The sequence below is a fragment of the Tachypleus tridentatus genome, chromosome 13 (genome assembly GCF_004210375.1).
Source record: "Tachypleus tridentatus isolate NWPU-2018 chromosome 13, ASM421037v1, whole genome shotgun sequence".
Lineage (NCBI taxonomy): Eukaryota > Metazoa > Arthropoda > Merostomata > Xiphosura > Limulidae > Tachypleus > Tachypleus tridentatus.
The window spans coordinates 128,436,485-128,455,218 of record NC_134837.1 but is presented as its reverse complement, the minus strand read 5'-3'; the positions used below and the strand labels follow the sequence as shown (position 1 = coordinate 128,455,218).

Here is an 18,734-nt window from a genome sequence, read left to right as displayed (position 1 = left end):
AAGAGAAAGAAAGTTTATTATTTGTAAGAGAAATTAAAATTATACATGAGAATGTTATTATACAAAATTGAATCTCTGAAGCTAAGTCTTAGAAGCATCGATTTGAGTTGTGAAAGGTGAGAAAGAGACCGTGCTTTGGTCAGGACTCTAAATTATTAGAAAATGATTTAGAAAAGTGGCTTTTCATGTTCAAACGGTATAGAGACTTCAAAAGCCAATTAGGAAACAAAAATTCTCTAAATATACTCATTATAAATAAACAGTCTTGTCATGTACATTAGTATAATTCAAGTCCTATCAGAAATAAGTAAGTAAAGTAGAGAGATGAAAAAGGAGAAAAGAAGAGTCATAATCCAAGCAAAGAGGTGTGAAAACGATCGTGGAACAAAGTTATGAATATTGCTAACATCATGGAAACTGAAACACACATTATTTTAAAGATATACCCAAGGCAGGATAAATACTTTTGTTGTTTGCCAAGTTCTTCTCTGTCCTCTGTAGTTTGTGGTAGTTTAGATTGTAGTGTCTCAGGAAGGAAGGACGACGTATATGATGCCACCAAACAAATTTCTCCAACAATAAAATACGATATGTATCGTTTATATGTTCCCTGGTGAAAGTAATATATAATAGTTATTTAGTTACATAAATTCACTTTAACTACCACTGTATAACCTGCACTGAAATTTCGTTCACAAGTGTTCTTAAATAATACTAGAACTTAGTGACGTATTAGAAAAAATAAAATATATTTTTTTTTGTTTGAGCGCCATTTGCTCAGTAACAATGAAAAGAAGTTTCCAGATAATTCTCATTCATGCATTAATCATTATTGATGCAAAGTCTACAGTAATCGATAGTTAGTTATGGAAGAAGTGAGGGATGGTCCAAAAAGATGTTTCATAGTTTAAAATTTAATTGTTTAATTTGAAATACGCGCAAAACTACACGAGGGTTATCTGCGCTAGCCGTCCCTAATTTAGTAGTGTGAAACTAGAAGGAAGGCTGCTAGTCATCACCACCCACCGCCAACTTTTGGGCTACTCTTTTACCAACGAATAGTGGGATTAACCGTCACATTATAACGTTCCCACGGCTGAAAGGGCAAGCATGTTTGGTGCGACGGGGATTCGAATCCGCGACCCTCGGATTACGAGTCGAATGCCTTAACCCACCTGGCCATGTTGGAACCTAAATTTTAATAACTACGAAAATATAACTCCACAGTTTTCTGCAACTTATACACCAACTCAAATAGTTTTACTTCTATGTTTACTTGTTTTTGTTTTTTTCTCTGCAGTGAGTAGTGTTGCCCTGTAATATGGCGACCTTTGAAGAACAGTCTCGTTTGTCTTACAGAAGCCAAGAAGGTGACTATGATGCAATTAATTACAGACAATTGTACAGGAAATAAGTATCGGGGTATGTTAAGGATATCATGTATCGCATACCCATAGCAAACATCACGGGAATAAATACCTGGAGAACGGACGCCATGAACACTGTACTATTGTAGTGAACGTGGCTGAAATAGAATATTGGTAAGTCGGAGTGGTGCACTAATGGTGTACTAAAGGTGCACCTAATTTGAAGTCTACTGAGATGTCAATAAAAACTGTTTAACTAGGGATATAAGATGTTGAAAGAGCATGGTCGTATATCTTTAATTAGTTAATTACTGCATTCAAATAAAATGAAACATAACTGTGCTGCACTTATTTTACATTGTAAAATTATATTGTTCGTCAAAACTGAATTGTTTTATTTAAAGTATAATGTGATGAGTTATAATTATCAATATCTTTCTTGACGCCAAGTGTCTAACTGTTAAAAAATAAAATATAAAAAATAAAGGATCAAAAAGAAATACAAATGAGTAATGTAACATGTATAACTTTAAGTTTCATTTGAACTAGATTTAAATGTGGTTCTATAATATGTCTCTCAACAGTATTCATTTTTGAGTTATGGTAATAGTCTTACACTTCACAATAAAAGACTGAACCAGGAGAGATTACCAGATAGACGATATAAGGAGCACAAATCATTGTTACACAGGCAATGGTAGCACTAGTTCCCATTTCTTTTTTAAAGGTGAGTTTCTTAATGTTTTAGCCAAAACTGATAACTTGCAAGGAATGATAAATTATTTGTTATATCATCACAAGACATTATTATTACGTCTTCAATAACAGGAAAAATAATATCCAAAGTTACTACTGGTGAATTACTGCACGTAAATCTATCATTTTCTGGTCTTCGTAGGTAAATATACAATGATGCACATATCTCTGGCCAATGCCCTCGTGCACAGAAAATCCTAAAGAAAGAACAGCGACTAGCTTTTTATATCCATTGTGTAAATTTCATTACTTCGGCATCTTGTACAACCTCTCCTATGATTCTGTATTCTATTAAGTGGGTTCAGGAGTTGGGATGCTCACTTGGAAAATTGAAAGAACTAAAATAATGTTGAGCGAAATTGCAAAATCTGAAAATGGACTATATATTACTTTGAAAGTGCTCTGTCTCAAAAGATGGACTGCTTACCCCTAACCAGTTGATAAGTGTTCAGATACTACGAGCTACCGTTGACTTACTCAAATGTATCAGATAAAGCAAGTGAAGCAAATATACTTCTAGAAATATTTCGTAAAGGTTTTAGGACTAATCCTAGCGACCAAAGTGATGGAGGAATTGTATTTCCTGAACATATCTTTGCGCCCACAGTTGCACAGCAGTACGTATGCGGACTCACACCGCAAGAGTCCGGGCTTAGATATCCGTGGTGGGTAAAGCATGGAATACCCATTGTGTAGTTTTGTCCTTGATTCCATAAAAAACGAACAAACATCTCTTTGCAAGTGGTTATACAAAAAATGCTGGAATTCTTGTTACAATGATAAAACCTATCTTCAATAAAATAAAACAAATATGAGCTTTTGTGGTATAAAATAACAGGATTAATGCAGATTCTTCCAACACTGAAAGTTTTTTAAACACTGATAATGTTGTGTATCAACATCCAGAGTTGACCAGGAAGCCATTACATGTGTAGCTAGCTATGTTAATCTCAAAATACACCTTCGGTTTTGACACTAAATTGCAAAAATCATAAGCGACATGTTACTTTAACCTGTGACCTTTCTTTATCAGGTTGAGAACCTTGTAAAGTTACTGTTAGTTGTCCCTCCTTCCTCCACTGAAGCTGAGATGAGGTTTAGTGATATCAGGAGGCTGAAAGCCTGGTCTGATAGTTCTATGAAATAAAGGCGTCTTTAAAGATATCCATTTGTCACATTCCTAAAAACAACTCGATCGCTTATAAAGGAAGAACGTTCTGCCAGTATTCTATTACAATAAATGATGATCAAAGGAATATTTTAAATATGTTGTTTTGGAAAAGTAAGATAATTTTTATTTACTGGTTGGCAAAGATAATTTCAAAGTTAAGTATATAGTGAGTTAAACTGGCTAAGCTACAGCGAAAAAGAAACAGAAACCTCGTTAGAATTGTAGTGTAATGTGTTTTCTTCTAAAGTCAATTATGATTATAGTTTCAAATGTAATTTAATATTATGGTTACAGTTATTTTATTTTTATATCAAAACAGGAATTATAATAACAAGGGAAAAGTCTTGAAATTGCCATGTCACCCGTTTCAACAACCTAGATATTTATTAAAAGCGTCGTCGACAATAGATATCGTGGCCAAAGTGTGATTTAAGTGCCATTTTAACTCTTAAAAATACAGTAAATCTAATGCTATTGTCTGATGTCAAGAAATCATACATTTTGAAGAAACTACACTTTATCAAAACGTTTGTGCAGTAACGTTAGTTATATCATTTTTATTGGTGTTCTTTAGTCCGGTTTGTATATCCAATCAAGTTTTGATCATTAATATGTAACAGATTTACTAATATATATTTATTTTAATATCGATATTTGTTTTAATTAAATATCTATGTTTAGAAATTAATGTTACTCATACAGTTAAATTTTTATTGTGAAATTCCCACCTATTCACTACATTTGTAGAAGATTCTCGAGTTAAGAATCAACAATATGTAATACACAAAACTATTAATGTATTGTCAAGTATTGTTGGGCCATTCAAAATTTCTAGAATCTGGCCTACTGTTTATAAATCGACGCGTCAAGAGACAGTATATATTGTTGGTTTGTTACACTTAATGTATTTATACTATAAACCTCGGAAGTTATGATTGTAATAAACGCCTATTAATAAAGAAACTACAAATATTTGACCAGGAACGTTTACAGAGTTCAAACATACAAACCGTTGAATTTCAGCATATTAACTTCATACTTTAGTATTTCTAAGAAAACATCGCATAACTTTAGAGGACAGACTCGCGTGTGAAAAACTAGCTAGCTACCCGTTAAGTGAACTGTACCGATATTAACTTGAAGTTAATTCACTCATCGTGAACCGTCGATAATATATTGAGTTCCAGACGAGATAGAAGACTCAGTATTGTTTATAAGTTTGAAAATCTTTTGTATATAAATCATTATTTCTATATAAACATTATTATAATTCGTATTATTTTTGTATATTAAAATATATTTGTATTAAGACAGAAAAAACTGTGTATCAATCTTATTGGTAAACATCACAAATTCTATACACCTCTACATTTGATTAACTTCTAAATTTAAATTACAGTTTAGCTCAGTTTCAGGCTATTTTAAATCTCAATATGTAACATAATAAACTGGAGATAAATTATAATGTGTAATACGTATGATATGGTTAAAGTAGTTTATGACTTGATGTGTTTTTTTACCAGTTAATAAATCATATATTTTTCCTGTCCCCCAGTGGAATTATAACGTTAAAATTCAGGATTCGGTTCTCCGTGGTGGACACAACAGGTAATCTAAACAAACAAGCATTTATTCCCCAGTTATGAAAAGCACATAATTTTACATTTTTATATCTTGCCTTTTTTTTCGCTGTCGTGACTTCCATAGGTTTATTTATTTGTTATATTCTTACTCAGATGCTTTGGTCAGCAGTAATTCTTCGCGCATAATTCTAAAATAGTACTTCAGGTACTTGCGATGTACATAGTACTAAGAAAAGGAAAATAACTTCTTTCACAATAGCCATTGACAGAGTAATGGGAAAATGTAGGCACAGTCGACGTGTGTTTGTAAAATAATCCTTATATTAAATAAAATATTAGCAGCTTTAAAAGGAAAGAAATTATTGAGTTTCAAGATTAAAAGCGTTTCTACAAGTCCAACAACGTAGAGCTGGGCACCGTCATTGAAACTACTCCAGACACCAAAATCACGATGGTACAAAGGATGAAAGTCAGCTTTCTTCCTATTTTAAAAAACAGAACTAATTACAACAACAAACTAACAGTCCTGCATATTATTTGAAACTACATCCCTTTATCTATGCTTTGTGTACAGCTGATATAATAACAGACAAGACTACTGTTTACTAATAAATACATATGTGTTTTCCTTTATAATGTGGCCTTACATTTATCCAATTATGAAGAACTTTGTACTTTTTAAAATTCTGAGAAACACTTGTGCTTTAGTTTTAATTTAATTTAATTTTAATTTTTAGACTGCTATCATATGTAATAAACTTTTAATTGCTTTACAAGTAATATCACCATTTTAACAAGACAACTATTATAGCACAGTGTGTTATATACGTCATAAAAAGTTTACATCACTCATACTATCTTAATGTATCTATTATTTGAATGAGGCAACTATTATGACGTAGCCAGTGATTTATCTTATATACATATTTATTGGTTTTTGTATAATTACTTAAATAATTCATTACTCCTATAGTTTTCGCCTCTCTAATTGATGTACCATACATTTATCTGCCCTAAAAATTTTTATGACATCTGATGTATTATTTTTATGAATAATGAACCATTGCATTATTAACCCCTAGCCAACTGGGTTTTGTATAATTCAATTGTCAAATTAGTACATATTTAACAGTGTGTAGAATATGATTATAATTATCACGTTATATTTAATTTACATGTCATACATTTTTACATTTTCTGACATTACATATGTAAAATGCTTATAGTTAATTCACTTATTTACGTTTCTTTATTTGATATTTAGTATAACATACTTTTGCATCTATTCACTCTGAAAAAGGCATTTATTTAAATTTCTGAATAATACACAGTAATTGAAATTTCATGATTAGTTTATCAATTAATCTATAAAATGTTTTTGCAAGAGATTAGTTTTAAAGAGTCTACAGAAGTAGCTTTGTTTAACCCTTACTACAAAATTATACTCTTCTCCAGATGTTTTCACAAACTTCATTCACATGATAACATCTATCTCCTAAAAGTAATTGCATATAGGTGTTTTTCCATTTCAGAAGCAATCTTCAGACAGTGTGAAAACAATAACCCTACTGGATACTGAATGTCACTAAACTTAACAGTTTTTAGCATTGTTTGTTGATTCTTTCACCTTACATTGTGACACAAAACACTACACCTGTATTCGTGATATTCTGTTTTTATATGTAATGAGACACGTTCATTATGTGCCCCTCAATTGCATTAAATTATTGTTTATTTTTTGTGCAATTGCAATCCCTGAACTGATTTGTAGTTAACAAATGTGTTTAACCATCTAATACAAGTCTCCACATTGATATGTTACCATCAATGTTTGTAAGTAAAATCAGAAGCTTTAAATAACACAGTTAATATACATAAGTTATTCCCTCACTCTGGACACATGCCCTGATTGGTTACTTCAGAGAGAAGGACTTGAGGAGATTTCACTATCGATGATGACTTCATGATTTCACAAGTTGTCACCAGAGGGCAAATTGTTAGGATTGCGTTACTTGATCACCATGACAGGCGTCCATGATGTAAGAGTTCTATGTGATACAAGCCGTGTTTCTAGACTGCCACGACAGGTGGCCATGATCTCATAGTTTCATTGTATCAGCATAATATGTCTCATCATAAGTATATTTAATCAGTATAAAACACTAATATATAAGTAAATTAAATGAATCATCATAAAAAGATTTCTACTTTCACATTTTAGCAACTCTTATAATTATACATAAACAATAAACATAAAAAACGAGAAATAAAATACTGTGTGTTTGTGGGATATTCATAGCAGAGCCACATCAAGCTATCTGCTGTGTCTACATAGAGGAATCGATCTTCTGATTTTAGTATTGTAAATCCGTAGACTTACCGCTGTCCTAGCAGATTACAATAAAATACTTAAGCAGTCTTCTTTATTCTTGCTCTCGATTGTAGAGGAGAGTTAACCCTAATTTTTATAACAATTATAGTATTGCACTTCATTTTTGTTTTATTTCATAATGCATCAAATAATATAGACTAATAACGAGCAAAAAGTAGACAAATTTCCTTGACTCTCAAAAATTTTCTGGCTTTCAATCTATGCGACAAGAGTCATTACAAGTTTATCCAAGCTAGAAGTTAGATTCCCACCTAAAATTGGCATTTAATCATTCAAAATATAATAATATAAAATATGTTATTTGATAGTTGAAAAACTTGACTTTCTATTAGTTATAGATACAACTATAAAGAATAGTAAGAAAGAACTGTTAACGAATTATGAGTGAGAAGATGTGACAAGTGAATGTGGTAGAAGGGATCTGATTTTCTATTTCCATAGCTCTGTAACCAAATAAAATTGAAGACTATAATAAGAATGATTTGTATGAGCAATGACGGTTTTATAGAGTAATTTACGTTTAACTTTTTACCTTTTCGAGTGGTGGATAAAATAATATGACATGTTTAGAAAAAAAATATGTCACATGTTTCACACCAGGAAAAATTCAGGATTTCTTAAATATTGCCTTGTAGAATTAGAAACTTAAAACTTATTTAACATTAAATATGGATTATTAAGTAAGTTGTATGTTCTTCTAACTGAAACATTACAAACAAAAAGCAGTTTAATACATTTTGAATATTAGGCACTGAATCATTGTATAATGAGCAATGAAGGATAGCCGTAGTGTCATCCTTAACACGTCACATTCCATTAAATAAATAAACGAAAGGATTCGTCAATTACCATAATAATATATATTGTTCTTAAAAAAGATATATCAGGATTGTAAAAATACATTAAAACAAAACAGGCAATAATAATTTGCTGTTGTTTAGAAGGATATATCAGAATTGTAATAATAATTTAAAACAGTGGTTCCCAACCAGGGGTGCGAGATAACATTTGCGTTTTTTTTAATTTATATTAAGGGTAGGGTTTATGCAAATTTTAGATTGTTGTAATATTTTTTCTTTTCCAAATGTTTCGTTTTTGTTTATATATCATTAAAAACTAATTATAAAAATTTGTTTTGGCCACCTTCAGCTTTATTCTTAAATAAATAATTACTGTGAGGGGTAGGAGAACATATTAAAATTTTTTAGGGGTGCGGGGCATAAAAAAGGCTGGGAACTACCGATTTAAAACATAACAGGCAAAAATTCATATTCATTCCGATTATATATTTTAATTTTTATTAATTAAACACTAACGTTCTTACCTATCCGACATGGATCCATAAATAGGAGTTGCTACAGCTGCTTCTACACTGGCTAGGGTGAATATGAGATGAGGATAATGATTTCTGTCACATACTAAGTCCCACTGAAATATTAACAAGAGAGAAAGGCTTAAGACTAATAATTACATTTGACCGCATCAGATACTGATTAATTAATTATTAATTTATTTGTATTCATGTTTTACAAGATCAGAATAATTTAGATTATGTTGAAAATTGTCTGTGTTAATATTTTAATGGAAGACACTACCATACAGACTAAGTGAATAACATTGTTTGTAGAAGATGTTAAAAAATATATTTATAATCGGAAGACCCACACTTTATGCAAAGACAAAGACTAGATGAATGACTAGCAGTACGATTTTATATAATGTCAGTGTGGCCAATTGTAAAAACAGGTTAAAATGGAAGTTACATAATAGAAGTAAAAACTAGGTTATCAAAACAATAATAGCAAATAAATATATGTAGAATATGCTAATAATTAAACATACAAGCATTTATTACTAATAAGCTGGCAAACAACGATTTACAAGCATGGTGAAGTGATTTATTTATAGAGTTCAGGGAAAAGGAAACAAGTGCACGTTTCACAAATACATCATTTATTCATGAGCACGGTTTATCTGTGGTGTAAAACCACATGTTTCGACAGAACATTGTTCTGGGTAACAAAATTATAGATTAAGGTCAAGACTGGTTAGGTTGAGGATAAACATTACCAAGGAACATCATGTTTTTCACATTAATCCCTTGAATATTTACTTGAATACTTACATATAAACCTTGTATCACTTAGTTACAGATCATACCTGACAGACTGAGGTTCTACTATAAATACATCACTCAATTATGCTTATAAATCGTTGTTTGGCTACTTATTAAAAGCATTTAATACATATGTAAGAAATGTAGGCGATTGTTGTGTAGTAGAAATTTCATGTAAAACTAATAAGAGTTCTATGATGGCCGCCTATAATTTTCAACTAATAGATTAGAAGGAAAGCAGCTGGTTAGCAGTATCCACCACCAACTTTTATATATGTAACAACGGCTAGTATGGATAGAGAAAGCTCTATGTAGAGGAGCGAACAACGTTTCGACTTTCTTCGGTTATCGTCACCTATTATATAAAGGTACTATGAAGTTACAATTAAGTTTTAAAATGTTAAACAGGCTAAAAAACAGACTGAAAGAAATACGACCATAATTCTGGTATTTACGTTCATATCTCTGATTCGAATGGTGACTTATTCGACATATGAGTTGGGCGATCAGACCACAGAACAATACAATACAACCATAAAGAATCGTCAGTTAAAACTACTGACTCGCTATCTATAATCTATGTGGCTGTTCTACACCAAATGGAGAGACTGACTGATGTCTCCTCCCACACATAGTCAGTTTAATATCGCGGCTTTAACCTTAGACCTTTCCATTCGCATCCTTAGTCAGGTATTCTAGACATCAAGCCACATCAATTGAGAACGTCAACTACATAAACCTTTAATCAACTGTTCAGAGGGACATCTCTAGACTACATACAGCGTGAAACGTGATATTGTTATTTCTTATATGTATAAATTATATTAACACTCAAACATAAGTTTTAGAGATGTGGTATCTTTTTACTTAACATAGAATCATTGAAACACGTTGTACAAGTAACATTTTTATAAAGTAGAGAACAGAAGTTCAACACTATTATTATGTTGAACACAGCATTACATCCACCACTATACTGGTACAGATATGTAGATGACACGGTTGCGGGATTCAGATCTACAGAACACATACTTAATTTTTTCAATCACATTAACTCTATACATCCCAACATTAACTTCACATGTGAACAGGAAGAAAGCAATCAAATATCATTTCTTAACCTCAAAATTACAAGAACCGACACACAATTCAAAACAGACATCCACCGAAACATCACCCATACTGGACTATACATTCTTTGTGACGCAGCACATGAAACGAAACAAAAACTCAACATACTAAGAAACCAAATAAACAAATAACTATGCTAACCAGATAAAATTAACGATGAATTAGACAAAATAAAACAATACTTCATCAACATCAATAAGTTTCCTCCACAAACCGTAGAAAACATTATACGCACACACCTAGACAGAAAGCAAAATCAATTAACAAAAGTAAATATATCTCACGATTTAAAAAATCACGAAACCATATACTGCTGCATACCGTATATTCCTGACATCAGCAAACAAATAACCAACATTTGGCGAAAGCTAGCAACAAAATATGACATTCCAGTTAATACCAAATTTATTCAAAAACCAGGCACAAAACTCAGGTCTATGTTATGTTAAAACTACACTGACAAACACCAAACCAACATTATTTATAAAATACAATGTGATAACTACAACGCCTTCTATATTGGAGAAGCAAGTAGAAAAATGGAAACCAGATTCAAAGAATAAAAAAAGTCACCTTCACACGTTTTCGAACACTGCAAATCAAATCAACACAACATAACCATATAAAACACCCAAATGCTAAATAAAGAAACAAACACAAAATTAAAGAAGCCTTACTTATACAACAACTCAAGCTCAAAATAAACCAATACAAAGGAACACCTTTACACCTATAATAATAAATATAATCAAACATCTAAGCACGCCCTCTACATTCCTTCACTCAGTTACACAACCCCCTTCAAACATGTGGTCAGCTATCGGTCAGTTACCTCTTTCTTTCTTTGTGAACCTGACGATGACCGAAGAAGGTCGAAATGTTGTTCGCTCCTCTACATAAATTTTTTTTCAATCCAAACGAGCCGTTTTTACATATATATTTTCCCTACAAGTGGGTTTCCTCGTCATCACGGTTAACTTTAATTTTCGCAGTTTAAAGTAAATTTGGTAATTAACATGACATACTTATCTGATCTTTTTGTGACTATATACATCAAACATGTATATAAAAATTTAAATAAATATAACTAGTTGTTCATGTTCAAAACGTAGAAGTAAATACATCATACTGTTAAAACTAGCTATGTAGTCTCTACATTTAAAAATTGTTTTAAATGTTATAACAGTTACATGTCTAATTCGTATTGAATTATTTAACTATACAAACGATACTCATTGTTATAGCCATATGTCAACAAAAATACTAATAATAGAACTGTCTACTGTGTAACTAGTTACTGTTTTGTTTTATTCTGTTATTATATAATTCATACAGCCTCTCTTAATGTTAAGTAGTCATCGTTGTAACACGTGCTGGTTTTCAAAGTTAGTGGAATTGAGACAAGATAAAGAAAATGGTAAATTTTAATGTTTTTAAAAACCTGTGAACATTCATTTCTAATTAATCACATTAATATAAGTGCGTATTTAAACATGTAAAGACTATGATGTTCTTGACTTTTGTTAACGGTTTCTGTTTCTTTCGTAGATAAGCTCTTTCTTAGGGGATTTGACCATCATTCTTATAACGCACACACCGCCCAAAAGTACGGATAGCGTTTTTTTTTTTTTTTTTTTTTTTTTTGGGGGGGAGGTAACAGGCACAAACCTTTGACCCTAGGACGCACAATCCAGCAAGTTGAACATAGATCTTCACTTGGACACCTAAATAATGAACATAATAATGGAAACAGAAAGCGATACAGGAGTCATAAAGTAACGTAAACTACATCGTGAATTTGTTAATGTTATCACTTAAGATATAAAATAGTAATTAATATATACAACAATATAGTAATGCTTTGTACTTGAACTCCTTCCTTGACACAAAACATTTCACTCAATTTTAATGCTGTCATATAGTTTATCTATGTTCTGTTTTGGAATATTGATCCTAATTACTCCATATAGTTTATCTATGTTCTGTTTTGGAATATTGATCCTAATTACTCCATATAGTTTATCTATGTTCTGTTTTGGAATATTGATCCTAATTACTCCATATAGTTTATCTATGTTCTGTTTTGGAATATTGATCCTAATTACTCCCTTTATTTTTATATAGCCTGGTTGATTAATACTTGAAACGCTCGACAGCCAGTATATCGTACGTTTGTTTTGTTAAATTTCGCGCTAAGCTACTCTAGAGCTGTCTGAGCAAGCTGTTATAAACCAGAAATAAAGCTGCTAGTAAAAACTACCACCCGCCTACTGTTGAGTTAATTTTGCTACATCAAGTAGTTGGATTTTGAACGACACAGTTGTAACACACTGAATGATGTGGTCTTTTCTAAAGCATTATTGCCAGTGGCTGACGTACAGAACCAATCATATGATTTAATCGTGTTCGAAAAATACTTCTAAACATGCTATAATTTCAAATTCATTAATTATTGTTGCTAATTAACATTTTAGGATTGTTAATCTTTGAGACATTATCTAACAGCATTGAAATGACAACAAAATTCACTGTAATTTATCATTCTAAACTAACGTTATTTTACCTAATCTAGTAATGTTTGTCAATATTTCCCAGAAAGATTTGGTTACCTTCCTCACCTAATTTTCACTCTGTCCAGTGTAGAGGAAAAGAGTGGAGAAATCTTATATGTTATCCTATTGGACAAGAAAATTGATTAACAAATCTCACAAAAACGTTGAGTCAACACATAATTATTTCACTATAATAAACTTTTATCTTTACAAAAACTTTTAAAATAATTAATCCAATTTGTGTAAAATATTTTTTATAATATAGATAATGAGCTCAATGAAAAAATGATACTTTAAGTACCTAACATAGAGATTTAAACAAGGGAAAAATGATACTTTAAGTACCTAACATAGAGATTTAAACAAGGGAAAAATGATACTTTAAGTACCTAACATAGAGATTTAAACAAGGGAAAAATGATACTTTAAGTACCTAACATAGAGATTTAAACAAGGGAAAAATGATACTTTAAGTACCTAACATAGAGATTTAAACAAGGGAAAAATGATACTTTAAGTACCTAACATAGAGATTTAAACAAGGGAAAAATGATACTTTAAGTACCTAACATAGAGATTTAAACAAGGGAAAAATGATACTTTAAGTACCTAACATAGAGATTTAAACAAATAAATTAAAACAATAATGGACAGTCCTTGTATTGATTTGAACAATTTGTAAAGAATGTTTTATTTTCTGAAAAGTACCAAATTCAGGTTTAACTACTTTTCACTCGACTTCCAAAAATTTCTTATTTAACTTTCCTGTCTGATCACAAATCTGCCCATAATTTAGCTAACATAGAGTTTCATTATTCTTTTTACCCTACAGTTGGGTCTGTTTTTCTAAGGCATCTACAAAATTAGTCAGTTTTATCTAATGGCTTATTTACAGCTATATTGAATTCAAGCACACTGGCTAACCTCTTTTCCTCTCTTCAACTCTTAGGTATTTCAATACTTTAGTCTGCACGTTTTTGCTTGATTCTTAGGAGTAATCATGTTGAAATAGTTCAAATAGTATTTTTTTCTTAAACTTCAAAAAATATTAAATTTAATATCCCACTCCTGACACCAAATTTTTACTCTGGACTAAGTAAAGCACCTACGTTTTGTCATTATTTTAGTATATATAAGTATAATTGTAGACTTAACAGGTATCACTCACGTACGTTGGAACATTTCTTAACAAAATGTTAGAGTTTGAAAAATACTAAACCTTTTGGTGATTGAACAAGTCGGCCTTTCTATTATTTGCATTCGTTGTTAATGATCCTGAGATAGAAGTGGAAAGAACATCTATGTCCAGTAGTTCATCTAATGTTCAAACTGAAAATATTCAGAGAAACGTAAAAATAATAATTTTCTACAATAATAATGGTTGCACGTAAATATTTATGCATACCCTATAAAATTAAACTTTAGGCAATCAAATCAACTTTTAAAGCTAAACGTGAAGTGTCATACAACATATGTGTCATACAACACATATGCTAGGTTTAATAGAAACGATTATTTCCTTTGTTTAAGCATAATATGTCAGCTATGTTAAGTTTACCATGTAAGAATATTTCCTTTGTTTAAAGTAATACAACCATTTCATGAAGTTTAATATGTACGAATATCTCCTTTCTTTAGGTATAATTCAACAGTTATTTCAAGTTTAATAGATACTATATTTCCTTTATTTCAGTATTATACAACAGTTTTTTTAAATTGAATATATATTCGAATATTTCCTTTGTTTAAATAAAATACGACAGTTATTTTAAGTTTAATATATACAAATATTACCTTTGTTTAAGTATAATACAACAGTTATGCTAGGTTTAAAAGATACGAATATTTACTTTCTTTAGGTATAATACAACAGTTCTGTTAAGTTTAATATATACGAATATTTCCTTTGTTTTGATATAACACAACAGCTAAGTTTAATAGATACGTACATTTCCTTTGTTTAAGCATAAAACGTTAGCTATCTTAAGTTTAATATATACGAATATTTCTTTTGCTTAAAAGTAATACAACAGTTACGTCAAGTTTAATATGTAGGAATATCTCTTTTGTTTAGATATAATTCAACAGTTATGTTAAGTTTAGTAGATACGTATATTTTCTTTGCTTACCTATAATACAACAGTTTTGTTAAGTTTAATATATACGAATATTTTCTTCGTTTAAATAAAATACTACAGTCCTTTTAAGTTTAATATATACGAATATTTTCTTCGTTTAAATAAAATACTACAGTTCTTTTAAGTTTAATATATACGAATATTACCTTTGTTTAAGAAAAAGACAACAGTAATGTAAAATTTAATATATACGAATATTACCTTTGATTAGGTATGAAACAACAGTTATGTTACGTTTGATAGATACCTATATTTCTTTTGTTTAAGTATAATACAACAGTTGAATTTAATATATACGAATATTTCTTTTGCTTAAGTATAATACAACAGTTGAGTTTAATACATACGAATATTTCCTATGTTTAAGTATAATACGTCAGCTATGTTAAGTTTAATATATACAAATACTTCTTTCGTTGAGGTATAATACAACAATTATATTAAGGTCAAAAGATACGAGCATTTTTATTCTTTTAAGTATAATACAACAGATATGTTAAGTTTTATATATACCAAAATTCCTTTTTTAGGCATAATACACTAGTTATGTTAAGTTTCAAATATACGAATATTACCTTTGTTGAGGTATAACATAACAGTTGTGTTAAGGTCAATAGATGTGTGCATTTTAATTTTTTAAGTATAATACAACAGTTATGTTAAGTTTAATATATTCAAATGTTTCCTTTGTCTAAATATAACACAACAATTGTGTTATGTTTATTATATACGAACATTTCCTTTCTTTGAGTATAGACTATAGAACAACAATTAAGTTTAATATATACGAATATTTCCTTTCTTTAGGCATACTACACCAGTTATGTAAAGTTTGAAATATACGAATATTGTCATTGTTTCGGTATAATACAACGGTTATGTTAAGTTCAATAATTACCAATATTACCTTTGTTTAAATATAATACAACAGCTTTGTTGAGTTTGAAATATACGAATATTTCCTTAGATTATGTATAATAGAAAAGTTATGTAAGTTTAATATGTACGAATATTTCCTTTGTTTAGGTATAGTACAAGAGTTACGTTAACTTTAACAGATACGAATATTTCCTTTATTTAAATATGGTACAACCGTTGTTTTAAGTTTAACATATACGAGTATTTTATTTGGTTAGGTTTGTTCTTGAATTTCACGCAAAGCTACACGACAGCTATCTACGCATTTGTTTTGGTATAATACAACAGTTATGTTAAGTTTAATATATGTGATTATTTCCTTTGTTTTAGTATAACACAAAGGTACATTAAAATTAATATATACGAATATTTCATTTTTTTAAGTATAATACAACAATTATGTTATATTTAATAGATACGTATGTTACCTTCTTTTAAGTATAATACAACAGTTGGGTTAAGTTTAATGTGTACGAGTATTCTGTTTGTTTAGGTCTAATACATTAGTTATGTGAAGTTTAATATACACGAATACTTCCTTTGTTTAAGTATATTTCAACAGTTATGTTTAGTTTAATAGATACACAATTTGTAGATTATTAGTTCGAACGCCTTCCTTGAACATGTTTGTCCTTTTCGTTTGGTGGGCATTGTAATATGGCACCCTGTTTTTCTATTTGTTGGCAAAGATTTGTCAAAGTGTTGGCGGTAGGAGGTGCAAGATCCTAAGGCTTTGGTGACTGGTTGATTTCTCTTTTATAACACTTACTTTCGTAAAAAGCCGACTAACTAAATTTGTGACTTTTCAGTTTAATAAACAATTAACATACTTTTTTCAGTCCAAATTTTACTCAGGGATTGTTCTATGCTGCAGTTCATTATGGCGGAAGATATAAGTTATATATTCATTAAATATCTTGTCACCACAGGTAAGCAACTTTCGCGTGCATACGACTGATACAAAACTGACTTTAATAAAATTCTAAGCTATGTTAAAACAAGACTGAATAAATCTAGAATATCAGTTACAAATAATGGTGATATTGGATTATCTTACATGTTACACTGATGATACACTTATTATAATATGTTTTAACACATCTTACATGTTACACGGATAATACTGGATGCTTAACACATCTGACATGTTACATTTATTGTATGTTCTTAACGCATCTAACATGTTACATTTATTATAATATGTTATTAACACATCTTACATGTTGCTCCGATCATATTAAATCCTTTATACATCGTGCATGTTACATTGATTATATTAGGATCTTAACACATCTTACCTGCTACTCTGATGTTACTTGATCATTAACGCATCTTACATGTTACACTGATAATACTGGATCATTAACACATCTTACATGTTACATTGATAATACTGGATCATTAACACATCTTACATGTTACACTGATAATACTGGATCATTAACACATCTTACATGTTATACTGATAATACTGGATCATTAACACATCTTACATGTTACACTGATAATACTGGATCATTAACACATCTTACATGTTACACTGATAATACTGGATCATTAACACATCTTACATGTTACACTGATAATACTGGATCATTAACACATCTTACCTTACATGCTACATCTATCGCATTATACCTTTATAAAGTTTATTGTAGGAATTATCCTTAGTCATTTCTTACCCTGAAATATCTACAGTATTTATCACGTATACATGTACTGTTTGAAGTCCGTGAATGAACTTCCTTGTTTACAAATAAAATGTTACTTTTTCTAAAGTAGAATGCTATTAAGTCACTAAAACCTCCGTCCAACTCGGAAAATTTGATATGTCGTGAAGTTGTTTTTCTGTCACAAACTAACTTGGATACTTAAAACTGTAAATTTCATCCCATAAACCCAGAATTTTTTCAGTGTTTTTGATTTTAGTACAGTTCTTCAGTAGCACAGCGGAACACTTGCGAACTTTATAACGCTAGAAACTATACTTCGATACCCGTGGTGGACAGAGTACAGGCAGCGTTTTGTGTTTAGCTACAAACAAGTGTATACTTTTTCTACATTAGTAAATAATGTCCTTTGTTCTTGTTCTGTTTTTTTCATAAATGTGCCTTGAAATATAAAAATATTCGAATTGAATCACGATTTACATAAAATTATTTTGTAGTTAAAGTAATCAAAATGTATTATGTTAGCTTTTTTTTCAAATAATCTTAGTAGCTCATAAAATTTCCACCATATTATTATTAAAATTATTTTTTATTATTATTTGAATAAAGTATTGCTTGAATAACTATTTTAAAAAATGACCTTTAACCATTAACCTTGACACTTTACCTTTGTTCATAGACTGTACAAAAAAACATATTTTGTGTCACTGATATGACTTTTTTGTGCGTACTTAAGAACTCTAATAGAAACATTACAAATAAAAAATATTACTGGAACCATAGCTCTAACATTTCTCTGTGAGGAAAACTTTTCTTAATAAGTTTTGGTTTGTTTTGAATTTCGCGCAAAGCTACGCGAGGGCTATCTACGCTAGCCGTCCCTAATTTAGCAATGTAAGACTAAAGAGAAGGCCACTAGTCATCACCACCCACCGCCAAC

The 18,734-nt window shown here is 30.3% G+C and overlaps 1 protein-coding gene and 1 long non-coding RNA gene across 4 annotated transcripts in view; one reads left to right on the top strand and one right to left on the bottom strand.

Annotated features, from left to right (window-relative positions):
- LOC143238788 (uncharacterized) overlaps positions 1 to 4,539 on the top strand; it is a 34,462-nt gene extending 29,923 nt beyond the window's left edge. For 2 of the 3 annotated variants that reach the window (XR_013020760.1, XR_013020759.1), the window contains exons 4-5: positions 1,360 to 1,541; positions 1,952 to 4,539. This is a non-coding gene — a long non-coding RNA (uncharacterized LOC143238788). The remainder of the gene's footprint in view (positions 1 to 1,359; positions 1,542 to 1,951) is intronic. The other variant, XR_013020761.1, reaches the window with a different exon arrangement.
- A 367-nt stretch (positions 4,540 to 4,906) lies between these two features.
- Positions 4,907 to 18,734, bottom strand: part of LOC143240829 (uncharacterized) — a 94,327-nt gene continuing 80,499 nt past the window's right edge. The window contains exons 18-21 of the transcript XR_013021990.1: positions 14,288 to 14,397; positions 13,080 to 13,191; positions 8,594 to 8,697; positions 4,907 to 5,359 (exon numbers count right to left, since the gene is read on the bottom strand). The gene's annotated coding sequence lies outside the window, so the exon portion shown is untranslated. The remainder of the gene's footprint in view (positions 5,360 to 8,593; positions 8,698 to 13,079; positions 13,192 to 14,287; positions 14,398 to 18,734) is intronic.